The sequence below is a fragment of the Lethenteron reissneri genome, chromosome 45 (assembly GCF_015708825.2).
Source record: "Lethenteron reissneri isolate LAM-NWPU_2019-01 chromosome 45, ASM1570882v1, whole genome shotgun sequence".
Lineage (NCBI taxonomy): Eukaryota > Metazoa > Chordata > Hyperoartia > Petromyzontiformes > Petromyzontidae > Lethenteron > Lethenteron reissneri.
Genome location: NC_083823.1, coordinates 8,666,309 through 8,676,755, shown reverse-complemented (window position 1 = coordinate 8,676,755; position 10,447 = coordinate 8,666,309). Strand labels below are relative to the sequence as shown.

Genomic DNA, 10,447 nt, shown 5'->3' with positions numbered 1-10,447 from the left:
ATAATAGAGGTTGCTGGGTTAGGTGAGTGAGTCGTACTCAGATGGAAAATGTTGTGGATTTACTCTCCAACACGCTGGTGTGCTGTACTAGTGTAGTGACACAGCGCCGACTGCTGTACAGCAGCAGCAACTGCGGTGGACACTTCACCTCGTTGAGCATGTACACGGTGTGTGTGCCGGCAGGGCAGAGGAACTGGGGCAAGGGTCACGGTAAACCTTATAGGGAGGCCCCTGGAACCGTCTGGTGGGTTCGAGAAGGGAGGCGCGGACAGGGTGGAGCCAAGCCGCGCCGAGGGGAATAAAAGCAGTGGAGATCGAGAGCTCCAGGCTGCTGGTACTGGGAGTGGACTCGTCTCATCGTCGCCCTCGTCGCCGCCGCCTTCGCCCGACCATTGCACGGCCGAGCAGGAGTTGGCTGTCTCGGTCGTCGCCGTCGGTGCGACGCGGACGGGGTCGTGTCTGGGCCGGGCCGTACGGCAGCGTGGTCGACTGGAGAGGAGGCCTGGAGTTGGTGGTGTGAACGAGAGAGATCATAAAGAGATAGACGGTGCCTCCTGCAACTACCTCGTCTCTGTGTGTGTGTGCACCGCACACCACACACATGCCTCGAGGAAGGAGGACACTACACTAGGAACGAATTGGCATGTTTTGTTTAGGTAACAAACCTTACCAATTGGCTGTGCCGGGTGGTGGCTGGTATAACGACTCATTTATATTCACGCGATCTAACCCAAACACCTCTATTATGGATGATATTGATCGCGAAAGCCGACTATGCGTTAAAATGACAAAAATATTCCGTACAGGCATTCCTCTTTGGGTGAGGGGGGCCCTCTTAAGCTTGACGAAGCTTTAGGGCCCCAGCAATATCAAAATCGGGCCCTGGCTCTATGGCTTAACCAGGTCTCCATCCAACACGAGCACTTATTGCCCAATAGGTTTTTTTTACTCGCGCCATAAAGAAACTAAAATACAATAAAATCCAAAGCCGAGTGAGCGCACGGCACGATTCCTGTCGATGTCACTGCGGGTCTGCGACACCAGCGGGCACTGCGCTCCTACGCACAGGCCGACAACAACAAACCACAACCGCCGTTCAGAATCAGAATTTTGTGACTTGGAGAGGAATCCGATGAGCTATGAAGCTCTTTTATTCACTCACTCTGTCTGTCGTATCCTCAAATCTTGGAACTCAATTTTAACCCACTTCCTAATGTGGTATCGACTGCAAACTTGGTATACTTATGTCATACTGATGACAATACTATATTCTATCATTAAAAAAAATATTTTTTAACAGTCTTTTTTATATTTTATGTTTCTGCATGGGTCTAATTGTCCACGTTCAACTGACTGTTGGCTGTAAATCACCACGGTCCCTTATGTTATGGCAAGCTTCGGGGCCACTTCCTGAAGTCGTGGAGTTCTTCCATTACTAGTAGGGTACATTTCATTAAAGCGTGTTTAAATTTTTTTTTAAAGTATTACTTATTTTAGAGACGTCCAGTATTGGCGGGTTGGCGAAGTTACAAGTGGCAGGGGCTACATCACCATGGCGCGTGTGCCCATGCTCGGTGCACTTGGAAGGCCACGTGAAGTGTCGAAGGCCCTCTGGCAGGAGGTCACGGAGCGGAGAGCCCCAGGTGCCGTGGGGTTCACTGACTGAGATGACTCCGCCGATGCATCGCGCCACCCGCCACGACACCGCCACGCGTCGCGCATCGCCTCCTCTGGGCGGCAGAGGGCAGCGCAGCCACAGCCACTCCGCTCCTAGCGCAGAGGGCAGTGATGGTGTGGAGTGATGGGGTGGAGTGATGGTGTGGAGGGGAGTGATGGTGTGTTGTGGAGTGATGGTGTGGAGTGATGGTGTGGAGTGATGGTGTGGAGGAGAGTGATGGTGTGTTGTGGAGTGATGGTGGTGAGTGATGGTGTGGAGTGATGGTGTGGAGTGATGGTGTGGAGTGATGGTGTGGAGTGATGGTGTGGAGGGGAGTGATGGTGTGGAGTGATGGTGTAGAGTGATGGTGCGGAGGGGAGTGATGGTGTGGAGTGATGGTGTGGAGGGGAGTGATGGTGTGGAGTGATGGTGTAGAGTGATGGTGCGGAGGGGAGTGATGGTGTGGAGTGATGGTGTGGAGGGGAGTGGGAGGGGAGTGATGGTGTGGAGTGGGGTGATGGTGTGGTGTGATGGTGTCGAGGGGAGTGATGGTGTGGAGTGATGGTGTGAAGGGGAGTGATGGTGTGGAGGGGAGTGATGGTGTGGAGGGGAGTGATGGTGGTGAGTGATGGTGTGGAGGGGAGTGATGGTGTAGTGGGGAGTGATGGTGTTGAGTGATGGTGTGGTGGTGAGTGATGGTGTGATGGTGTGGAGGGGAGTGATACGTAGTGGTAACGACAGCCAGGGTTTGGAGTGCCGGACTGTCCGAGTTGGGGTCTGCACGGTCCCCTCCTGCTCTCCGCCTTCTCTCGAATCTCTCCCACAGCTAAACCCACACACACAGTGGAACTGCATCCCTGTCAACCCCTCATCAACGCCGACCTTCTTACAGACCAATTCAGACATTATCGGTCACCCCGTGCCCTGTTAAACTTCAACGTTCCTCCCACAAAGTCCCATCACAAGGAGAGAAACACAAACAAATAGACACATTATTATTCTACCGGCTGTACGCCGCAATGCACCATGACGGGCTAAGCCGTGTGGGTTGACAGCTTTGCGAACTGCTAAAGACCAAAACCACATCCCGATGCTGATGAGTTATTCGGTTTTCAGTTTCATTTCAGTTTAATTTATTAGGTAGAGCCCTGTGAGCCATTCGGCTCTTGAATCGGGCGCAACTGCAAACACATGAACAAGAAACATCTTAAAGTGACTGCGCGCAAACAGAAAAATCCAGGAAAAATCAGCAAAACATTGCAGAAAAAGCATCGTCCACCGACGCTCTGTGCAAAAATCCCAGTGGGATGCAAGTCAAACAACAACAATTGGGATCACACAGCAGCAGCAGCAGGAGGCAGCAGGAGGCAGCAGGAGGCAGCAGTAGCATCATCGCCGCCTGTCTGCAGGGTCGTCAAACAACAACAACAACACAAGCCACGCGGTCACGATTTAAAAACCACCCCACCACAGGAATCGTTAACCTTCGATTCCTCCGCTCGCTCGATTCGATCCGTAATCGACGCGTGCCGCGACGAAGGCAACGAGCTTCACGATTCTCACCTTGCGCGCGGTGCCGATTCGATAATCGATTTTTGTTGTTTTGTTTACCTCAAGCGGGGGGGGGGGGGGCGGGGTGAATGAGAGCGCCTCTAGTGGCCGCGAGGGTGAGAGGGGAACCCATTGATTATAAACGTGGGTCAGTTGGGGTTGTTTTACCACTCGCGACTCGCTGCGCGTATTTCCGGAGAATCGATCCTGCACACGAATGAATCGATATCCACTTCCCCCCCCCCACCCACCCACGCCGTCAGCCCGCGGCGTGTGTGAGTGGGCGCCGAGTGATTGATGACTGGCGAGCGACCGGACGAGCGCTCGCTTCGTGATTGAACGAGGTGAGGACGAGGTGAGCGGGTGGGACGAGCGAGGAGGTGTTCACTGATCACCACCATCACCACCATCATCACCACCATCACCACCATCGTTGCCACAACCATCAACAATCGCAGACGAGTCGTCGTCGCTCCACTCGCCGCCACCCATCGATGACGATCGTTTGCAGTTCGGGTGGAAGTGAGAGATGTGTCATTCTCAAATGACGATAACCACCCACGTGGTGGTGTGGGGGTGGTGGGCACGGCTGCCCCCCTACTCGATCACGTGGTTGGCTGCCCCCCTGCTCGACCACGTGGTGTCGATCACGTGGTTGGCTGCCCCCCTGCTCGATCACGTGGTGTCGATCACGTGGTTGGCTGCCCCCCTGCTCGATCACGTGGTGTCGATCACATGGTTGGCTGCCCCCTTGCTCGATCACGTGGTGTCGATCACGTGGTTGGCTGCCCCCCTGCTCGACCACGTGGTTGGCTGCCCCCTGCTCGATCACGTGGTGTCGATCACGTGGTTGGCTGCCCCCCTGCTCGATCACGTGGTGTCGATCACGTGGTTGGCTGCCCCCTTGCTCGATCACGTGGTGTCGATCACGTGGTTGGCTGCCCCCCTGCTCGACCACGTGGTTGGCTGCCCCCTGCTCGATCACGTGGTGTCGATCACGTGGTTGGCTGCCCCCTTGCTCGACCACGTGGTGTCGATCACGTGGTTGGCTGCCCCCCTGCTCGACCACGTGGTTGGCTGCCCCCTGCTCGATCACGTGGTGTCGATCACGTGGTTGGCTGCCCCCTTGCTCGACCACGTGGTGTCGATCACGTGGTTGGCTGCTGCTCAAGTGCCCCGCTGATTGCCCCTCCCCACACACCCCGCGCCCTCGGCCCCAAATCGTCGTCGTCGCTGCTGCTGCTGTCCCGAACCGTCGGCTACGGGCACGCGCCTCGAGGTTGGGAGGAGCGCCCGGGAGGAGTGAATCAGCCCGTCGTGTCGGTGGTGAGCGGTGGTGGTGATGGTTGTGATAAGGTGGTGGCGGTGGTGGTGCTAGGCCTTGATGTTGAGCGATGGTGGTACTAGGTGGTGATAAGGTGGTGATGGTGCTAGGCCTTGATGTTGAGCGGTGGTGGTGCGAGGTGATTCTAGATTTGAAGCTTTCGTGACTGCAAGGATTCATACTCTTAGTTCTTTCGGTAAAGTCACGGAGGTAAAAATGAAATAAAAATTTATAAAAATAAAACAATAAAAATCACGATGTTTCTGAGGCAACACACGTCTCCGTCATCAGGCGGGACCGTCACAGCCAGATTTGCTGCTGACGGAGACTTGTGTTGCCTTCGAAACGTCGTGATTTTTATTGTTTTATTTTTATTAATTTTTATTTCATTTTTTACCTACGTAACTTTACCGAAATAGTATGCTAGGTGATGTTGACCGATGGTGGTGCTAGGTGGTGTTGAGCGATGGTGGTGCTAGGTGGTGGTGTTGTGTGGGGCTAGGTGGTGGTGGTGTTGTGTGGGGCTAGGTGATGTTGAGCGATGGTGGTGCTAGGTGGTGGTGGTGTTGTGTGGTGCTAGGTGGTGGTGGTGTTGTGTGGTGCTAGGTGGTGGTGGTGTTGTGTGGTGCTAGGTGGTGTTGAGCGATGGTGGTACTAGGTGGTGGTGGTGTTGTGTGGGGCTAGGTGGTGGTGGTGTTGTGTGGGGCTAGGTGATGTTGAGCGATGGTGGTGCTAGGTGGTGGTGGTGTTGTGTGGTGCTAGGTGGTGGTGGTGTTGTGTGGTGCTAGGTGGTGGTGGTGTTGTGTGGTGCTAGGTGGTGTTGAGCGATGGTGGTACTAGGTGGTGGTGGTGTTGTGTGGGGCTAGGTGGTGGTGGTGTTGTGTGGGGCTAGGTGATGTTGAGCGATGGTGGTGCTAGGTGGTGGTGGTGTTGTGTGGTGCTAGGTGGTGGTGAGCGATGGTGGTACTAGGTGGTGGTGGTGTTGTGTGGTGCTAGGTGGTGGTGGTGTTGTGTGGTGCTAGGTGATGTTGAGCGATGGTGGTGCTAGGTGATGTTGAGCGATGGTGGTGCTAGGTGATGTTGAGCGATGGTGGTGGTGGTGGTGGTGAAGAAGGCGTTGGATGGCGAGCGCAGGTGATGGCACCTGCCCGCCATCTTAGCCGACCCATGGCACCTTGGGCCTGTCCCGTGAACTCTCTAGAAGCAGCAGCAGCAGTAACAGCAGCGGCGACCTTCCGACACTTCACGTGGCCTCCACGTGGCCCTCAGCCTGGTACAACAGCCCCGGTCACATCGTCAACCACTCAGCTCGAGCTGCGATGGTGGCGGTGGTTACCGACCCTGGTGCTGTGTGCTGCTGTTGTGCTGCTGCTGCTGCTCATTGAATGTCGTGACGGGGGGTTGGAGGGTCACGGCTGCCCGGACGCTCCCCCCGAGGCCCAGGGGAGCAGATTCATCGATTGTGGCGGCCTTTGGTGGGTTGGGGGGCCTGTTGTGCAATCGGCACAACAACAACAACAACAACCACGACTCTACGGGCTCGCTGTCCAACAGTGGGCAATGGTGCTTTAGGGCCATCGAAACACAAATTGGACCGTGATTTGTTTTCCATGATCAGAGGTGTTTTGGGTTCGATCGCGTAAATACAAATAAATGTGTCGTGAAACCCGCCACCGCCCGACACAGCCAATTAGTTAAGGTTTGTCACGTAGAGAAAGCATGCCACATTCGTGACGAGTTCAGTACAAGCCGGTGTGTTGGGGAGTAAAACCCAACTCGAGTACGACGTTTCGCCAGCAATTACAACTAGGGGCCGTCCATAAATGACATCACGCGATTTTGGCCGATTTTTGACCCCCCCCCTCGTCACACGGCGTCACAAAAAGTCAGACCCCCCCCCTCAAATATGACGTCACAAAGCTCCCCCAAAACCATATTTCCATTTTGAAAATAAAACATGCTTCAAATCGCTTTAACTATTGTCATTGTAGTGCGTATTTAATGTGGCGCTGCACTCTGACGTTGTAGGAGAAAACATTTATTAAAAGGTGTTGGAAAGCTGAAATTTGGCATAAAATTCACTTGAAAATATTCAACGTCTAACTAAAACTGCAGATGTTCAGAATATTATATTGAAATTCTCTTAATTGTAAAATAAAAAAGTAATTATAACTATAAATAAATACTTGAAACTTCGTAGTAGAACGTAGCAAAATTGAGAGTACAATTATAACAATCACATATTCATTTCACAGAATGAAAAGCCCTGGTAGAATACTTAGAATCAAAATGTTTAATAACAATCATTTATGCTTCTCCATTCTCCCATGGAGAAGCAAAATGCTCCTTAATGGAATAAATACAAGTGACCTTAGTAATGTAAATAATCAAATAGTTAATAATGAAAATTAATCAAAATTAGTGTTATCACAATTTTTATTAGTTAATTTTTATTTCAAGTTCCGCATTTTTATGTGACGTCACATTTCTAAAACACTCCCGTCACAAATGTCTGACCCCCCCCCCCTAGGTGCGTGACGTCATTTAGGACGGCCCCCTAGCATCATTCAGGCGACAGCCAGAGTTGTGGAGAAATCGGATGTTTTGTTTCGGTGACAAACCTTATACTGGTAGGAACGAAGTGGACCAGACCACCAATAGATTAATGTGTCCGTCCGTCCGTCTGTCTGACAAGATGGCCGCCCGCTCCCCCTGCGATCTGTGAACTAAACAAGATGGCCGTCGCTTCCGGCGCCTCACGGCGAAACTTTAAACTTAGCATCAAATTTACTTTACTGAAACGCAGCACGTTTTTTTAACACAGAGACAAGATACATTTATATTAACACAGACACGAGATACATTTAATCGCCTTATTTGCGAGGCCTACTGCAGAAAAGGCATCGCGAGGCCTACTGCAGAGAAGGCTTCGCGAGGCCTACTGCAGGGAAGGCTTCGCGAGGCCTACTGCAGAGAAGGCTTCGCGAGGCCTAGTGCAGAAGGCTTCGCTAGGTCTACTGCAGAGAAGGCTTCGCGAGTCCTACTGCAGAGAAGGCATCGCGAGTCCTACTGCAGAGAAGGCATCGCGAGTCCTACTGCAGAGAAGGCATCGCGAGTCCTACTGCAGAGAAGGCATCGCGAGTCCTACTGCAGAAAAGGCATCGCGAGTCCTACTGCAGAGAAGGCATCGCGAGTCCTACTGCAGAGAAGGCTTCGCGAGGCCTACTGCAGAGAAGGCTTCGCGAGGCCTACTGCAGAGAAGGCTTCGCGAGGCCTACTGCAGAAAAGGCTTCGCGAGGCCTACTGCAGAGAAGGCTTCGCGAGTCCTACTGCAGAGAAGGCTTCGCGAGGCCTACTGCAGAGAAGGCTTCGCGAGGCCTACTGCAGAGAAGGCTTCGCGAGGCCTACTGCAGAGAAGGCTTCGAGGCCTAGTGCAGAGAAGGCTTCGCGAGGCCTCGTGCAGAAGGCTTCGCGAGGCCTAGTGCAGCAGGCTTCGCGAGGCCTAGTGCGGCAGGCTTCGCGAGGCCTACTGCAGAGAAGGCATCGCGAGGCCTACTGCAGAGAAGGCTTCGCGAGGCCTCGTGCAGAAGGCTTCGCGAGGCCTAGTGCAGCAGGCTTCGCGAGGCCTAGTGCGGCAGGCTTCGCGAGGCCTACTGCAGAGAAGGCATCGCGAGGCCTACTGCAGAAAAGGCTTCGCGAGGCCTACTGCAGAGAAGGCTTCGCGAGGCCTAGTGCAGAAGGCTTCGCGAGGCCTAGTGCGGCAGGCTTCGCGAGGCCTAGTGCAGAAGGTGGTGGTGGGGGGTGGTGGGGTGGTGGTGATGGGGTTGGGTGGGGGGTGGTGGGGGGGGGTGGTGAGGGCTGGTGGGAGGGGCGGTGTTGAGGGTGGTGTTGGAAATGAAAGACTACGAGTCTTTAAATCTCACAGCGTTTCTTGTCAAAACAAACACTTTTAATTAACGTTACACTAGAATACAGTAATTTTTTCTTTAACTTCTCTATACCTGGTCGATATCCCTGTACCGGTACTAAGTATTATTCCTACCAGCCCACCCCGCAGGGTCCTCCACAACTCTGGCTGTCGCCTGAATGATGTTAGGGGTCCGTCCTAAATGACGTCACGCACCTAGGGGGGGGTCAGACATTTGTGACGGGAGTGTTTTAGAAATGTGACGTCACATAAAAATGCAGAACTTGAAATCAAAATTATTGGGTGGCGGGTTTAACGACACATTCATATTCACGCGATCTAACCCATACACACCTCTATTATGGATGTTGAATGTGTTTTGTATGATTAAAAATAAGTAATATCTAAAAATAAATAAAAAAAACACGCTTTAATGAAATGTACCGTACGAGTAATGGCAGAACTCCACGACTCAAGGAAGTGGCCCCGAAGCTTGCCATAACGTAAGGGACCGTGGTGATTTACAGCCAACGTCAGTTGAGCGTGGACAATTAGACCCAAGCCGAAACATAACATTTAAAAAATTGTGTTTAAAAATATTTGTTTGATAGAATATAGTATTGTCATCAGTATGACATAAGTAGACCCAGTTTAATTTTCGATTTAAAGCTTTCGTGACTGCAGGGATTCATCTTCGTCATCACGTAGAAGGAAAATAATAAAAAAATAAAATATAATAAAATAATTCTCACGACGTTTCGGCCACATGACTTTACCGAAAGAACCAAGAAGATAGACCAAGTTTGCAGTCGATACCACATTGGGAAGTGGGTAAAAATTGAGTTACAAGATTTGAGGATACGACAACAACAGACAGTGAGTTAAATAAAAGCATGTAAAAATAACCAAGATGTATATTCTTAAATATATATTTACATAGCAAGGATAGGCACAGTATTTTCAGAGGCAGAGTCAATGTCAATAGTTTATTTTCCAATAAGGTGAGAGAAATGAACACCAGTGATTAACTTGTCGAGATTTTTTTAATTTCAAAATTAGCAAATAACATCTTCAAATGGTGCTTTTCGCACAATCTCATTCTCAATAGAGAGAAGTGCAAGGGACGACAAGGCAGCAATGTTGTCCCATGTGTGATCGGAGACAGTTTAAAAAAATAAGTTTTAGCTTCTAATTCAGCTTAAAATAGCAAAGTAGCCCTAGTTCCTGCCACTTCTGAAATGACTTTGCAGCGGTACCCCGGACATCGAACTGAATTCGTTCCAGAAGGGCATTCGAACACCGATTTGTTCGAACACCGAATTAATTTTCCCCATAAGAATTAATGTAAATGACATTAATTGGTTCTAGACACAAGAAATCTCTCATAAAAGCATGTTTACGTGAAGTTTACAGTAATTACACGCATAAAATCATAAAAAAAAACAAGAAACACAATAAATAAATGGAATAAATGCAATAAATGAACATTGAACTTCACTTTACCTGCAGTAAGGAGAGTTGATGGCTTGAGTGGAAGGTCGTGAGGAGGTGGAGGAGGAGGTGGTAAAACCTTTGTCTGGGCAAGCGGCATGCACGCTGGCCATACGCGTCTCAGCCGTACAGCTCCTTTCAAGTCGCGATTGCCCCGTTCGACCTCCGAATTTCGTTCGGTTTCCGGTGCAAAACATTTTTTCGGCAACATCGTTCGAACACCGATTTGTTCGAGTTCTGGTGCGTTCGATCTCCGAGGTTCTACTGCATAAGGTAAACTGGGGGAAGGTGGCAACTTGTTTTTCTAGCAATAATTTTGACAATTCTGTATTTTTCGCCACTTAATTTGTTGGCTGCAATTTATTTGCAGTCGTCGACTCGTTGTAATTGAGGCATATTACAGAAACAAATAACCAACACATCTTTAAGCTTAAAAGAAAGTAAAGCGACGTGGCGCTCGCCACGTGGTCGTCCTGTCAGAACATTGATTTTGAAAAATGTTCTTGCTGTGGTTTTC

The 10,447-nt window shown here is 50.9% G+C and overlaps 1 protein-coding gene across 4 annotated transcripts in view; it reads left to right on the top strand.

Moving 5' to 3' along the window:
• Positions 1 to 3,482: 3,482 nt before the first annotated feature.
• Positions 3,483 to 10,447, top strand: part of LOC133353781 (uncharacterized) — a 29,937-nt gene continuing 22,972 nt past the window's right edge. For 2 of the 4 annotated variants that reach the window (XM_061570168.1, XM_061570169.1), the window contains exon 1: positions 3,537 to 3,563. The gene's annotated coding sequence lies outside the window, so the exon portion shown is untranslated. Of the gene's footprint in view, positions 3,564 to 4,440; positions 4,535 to 10,447 lie in introns of those variants that run through there. The other 2 variants (XM_061570165.1, XM_061570166.1) reach the window with 2 other exon arrangements.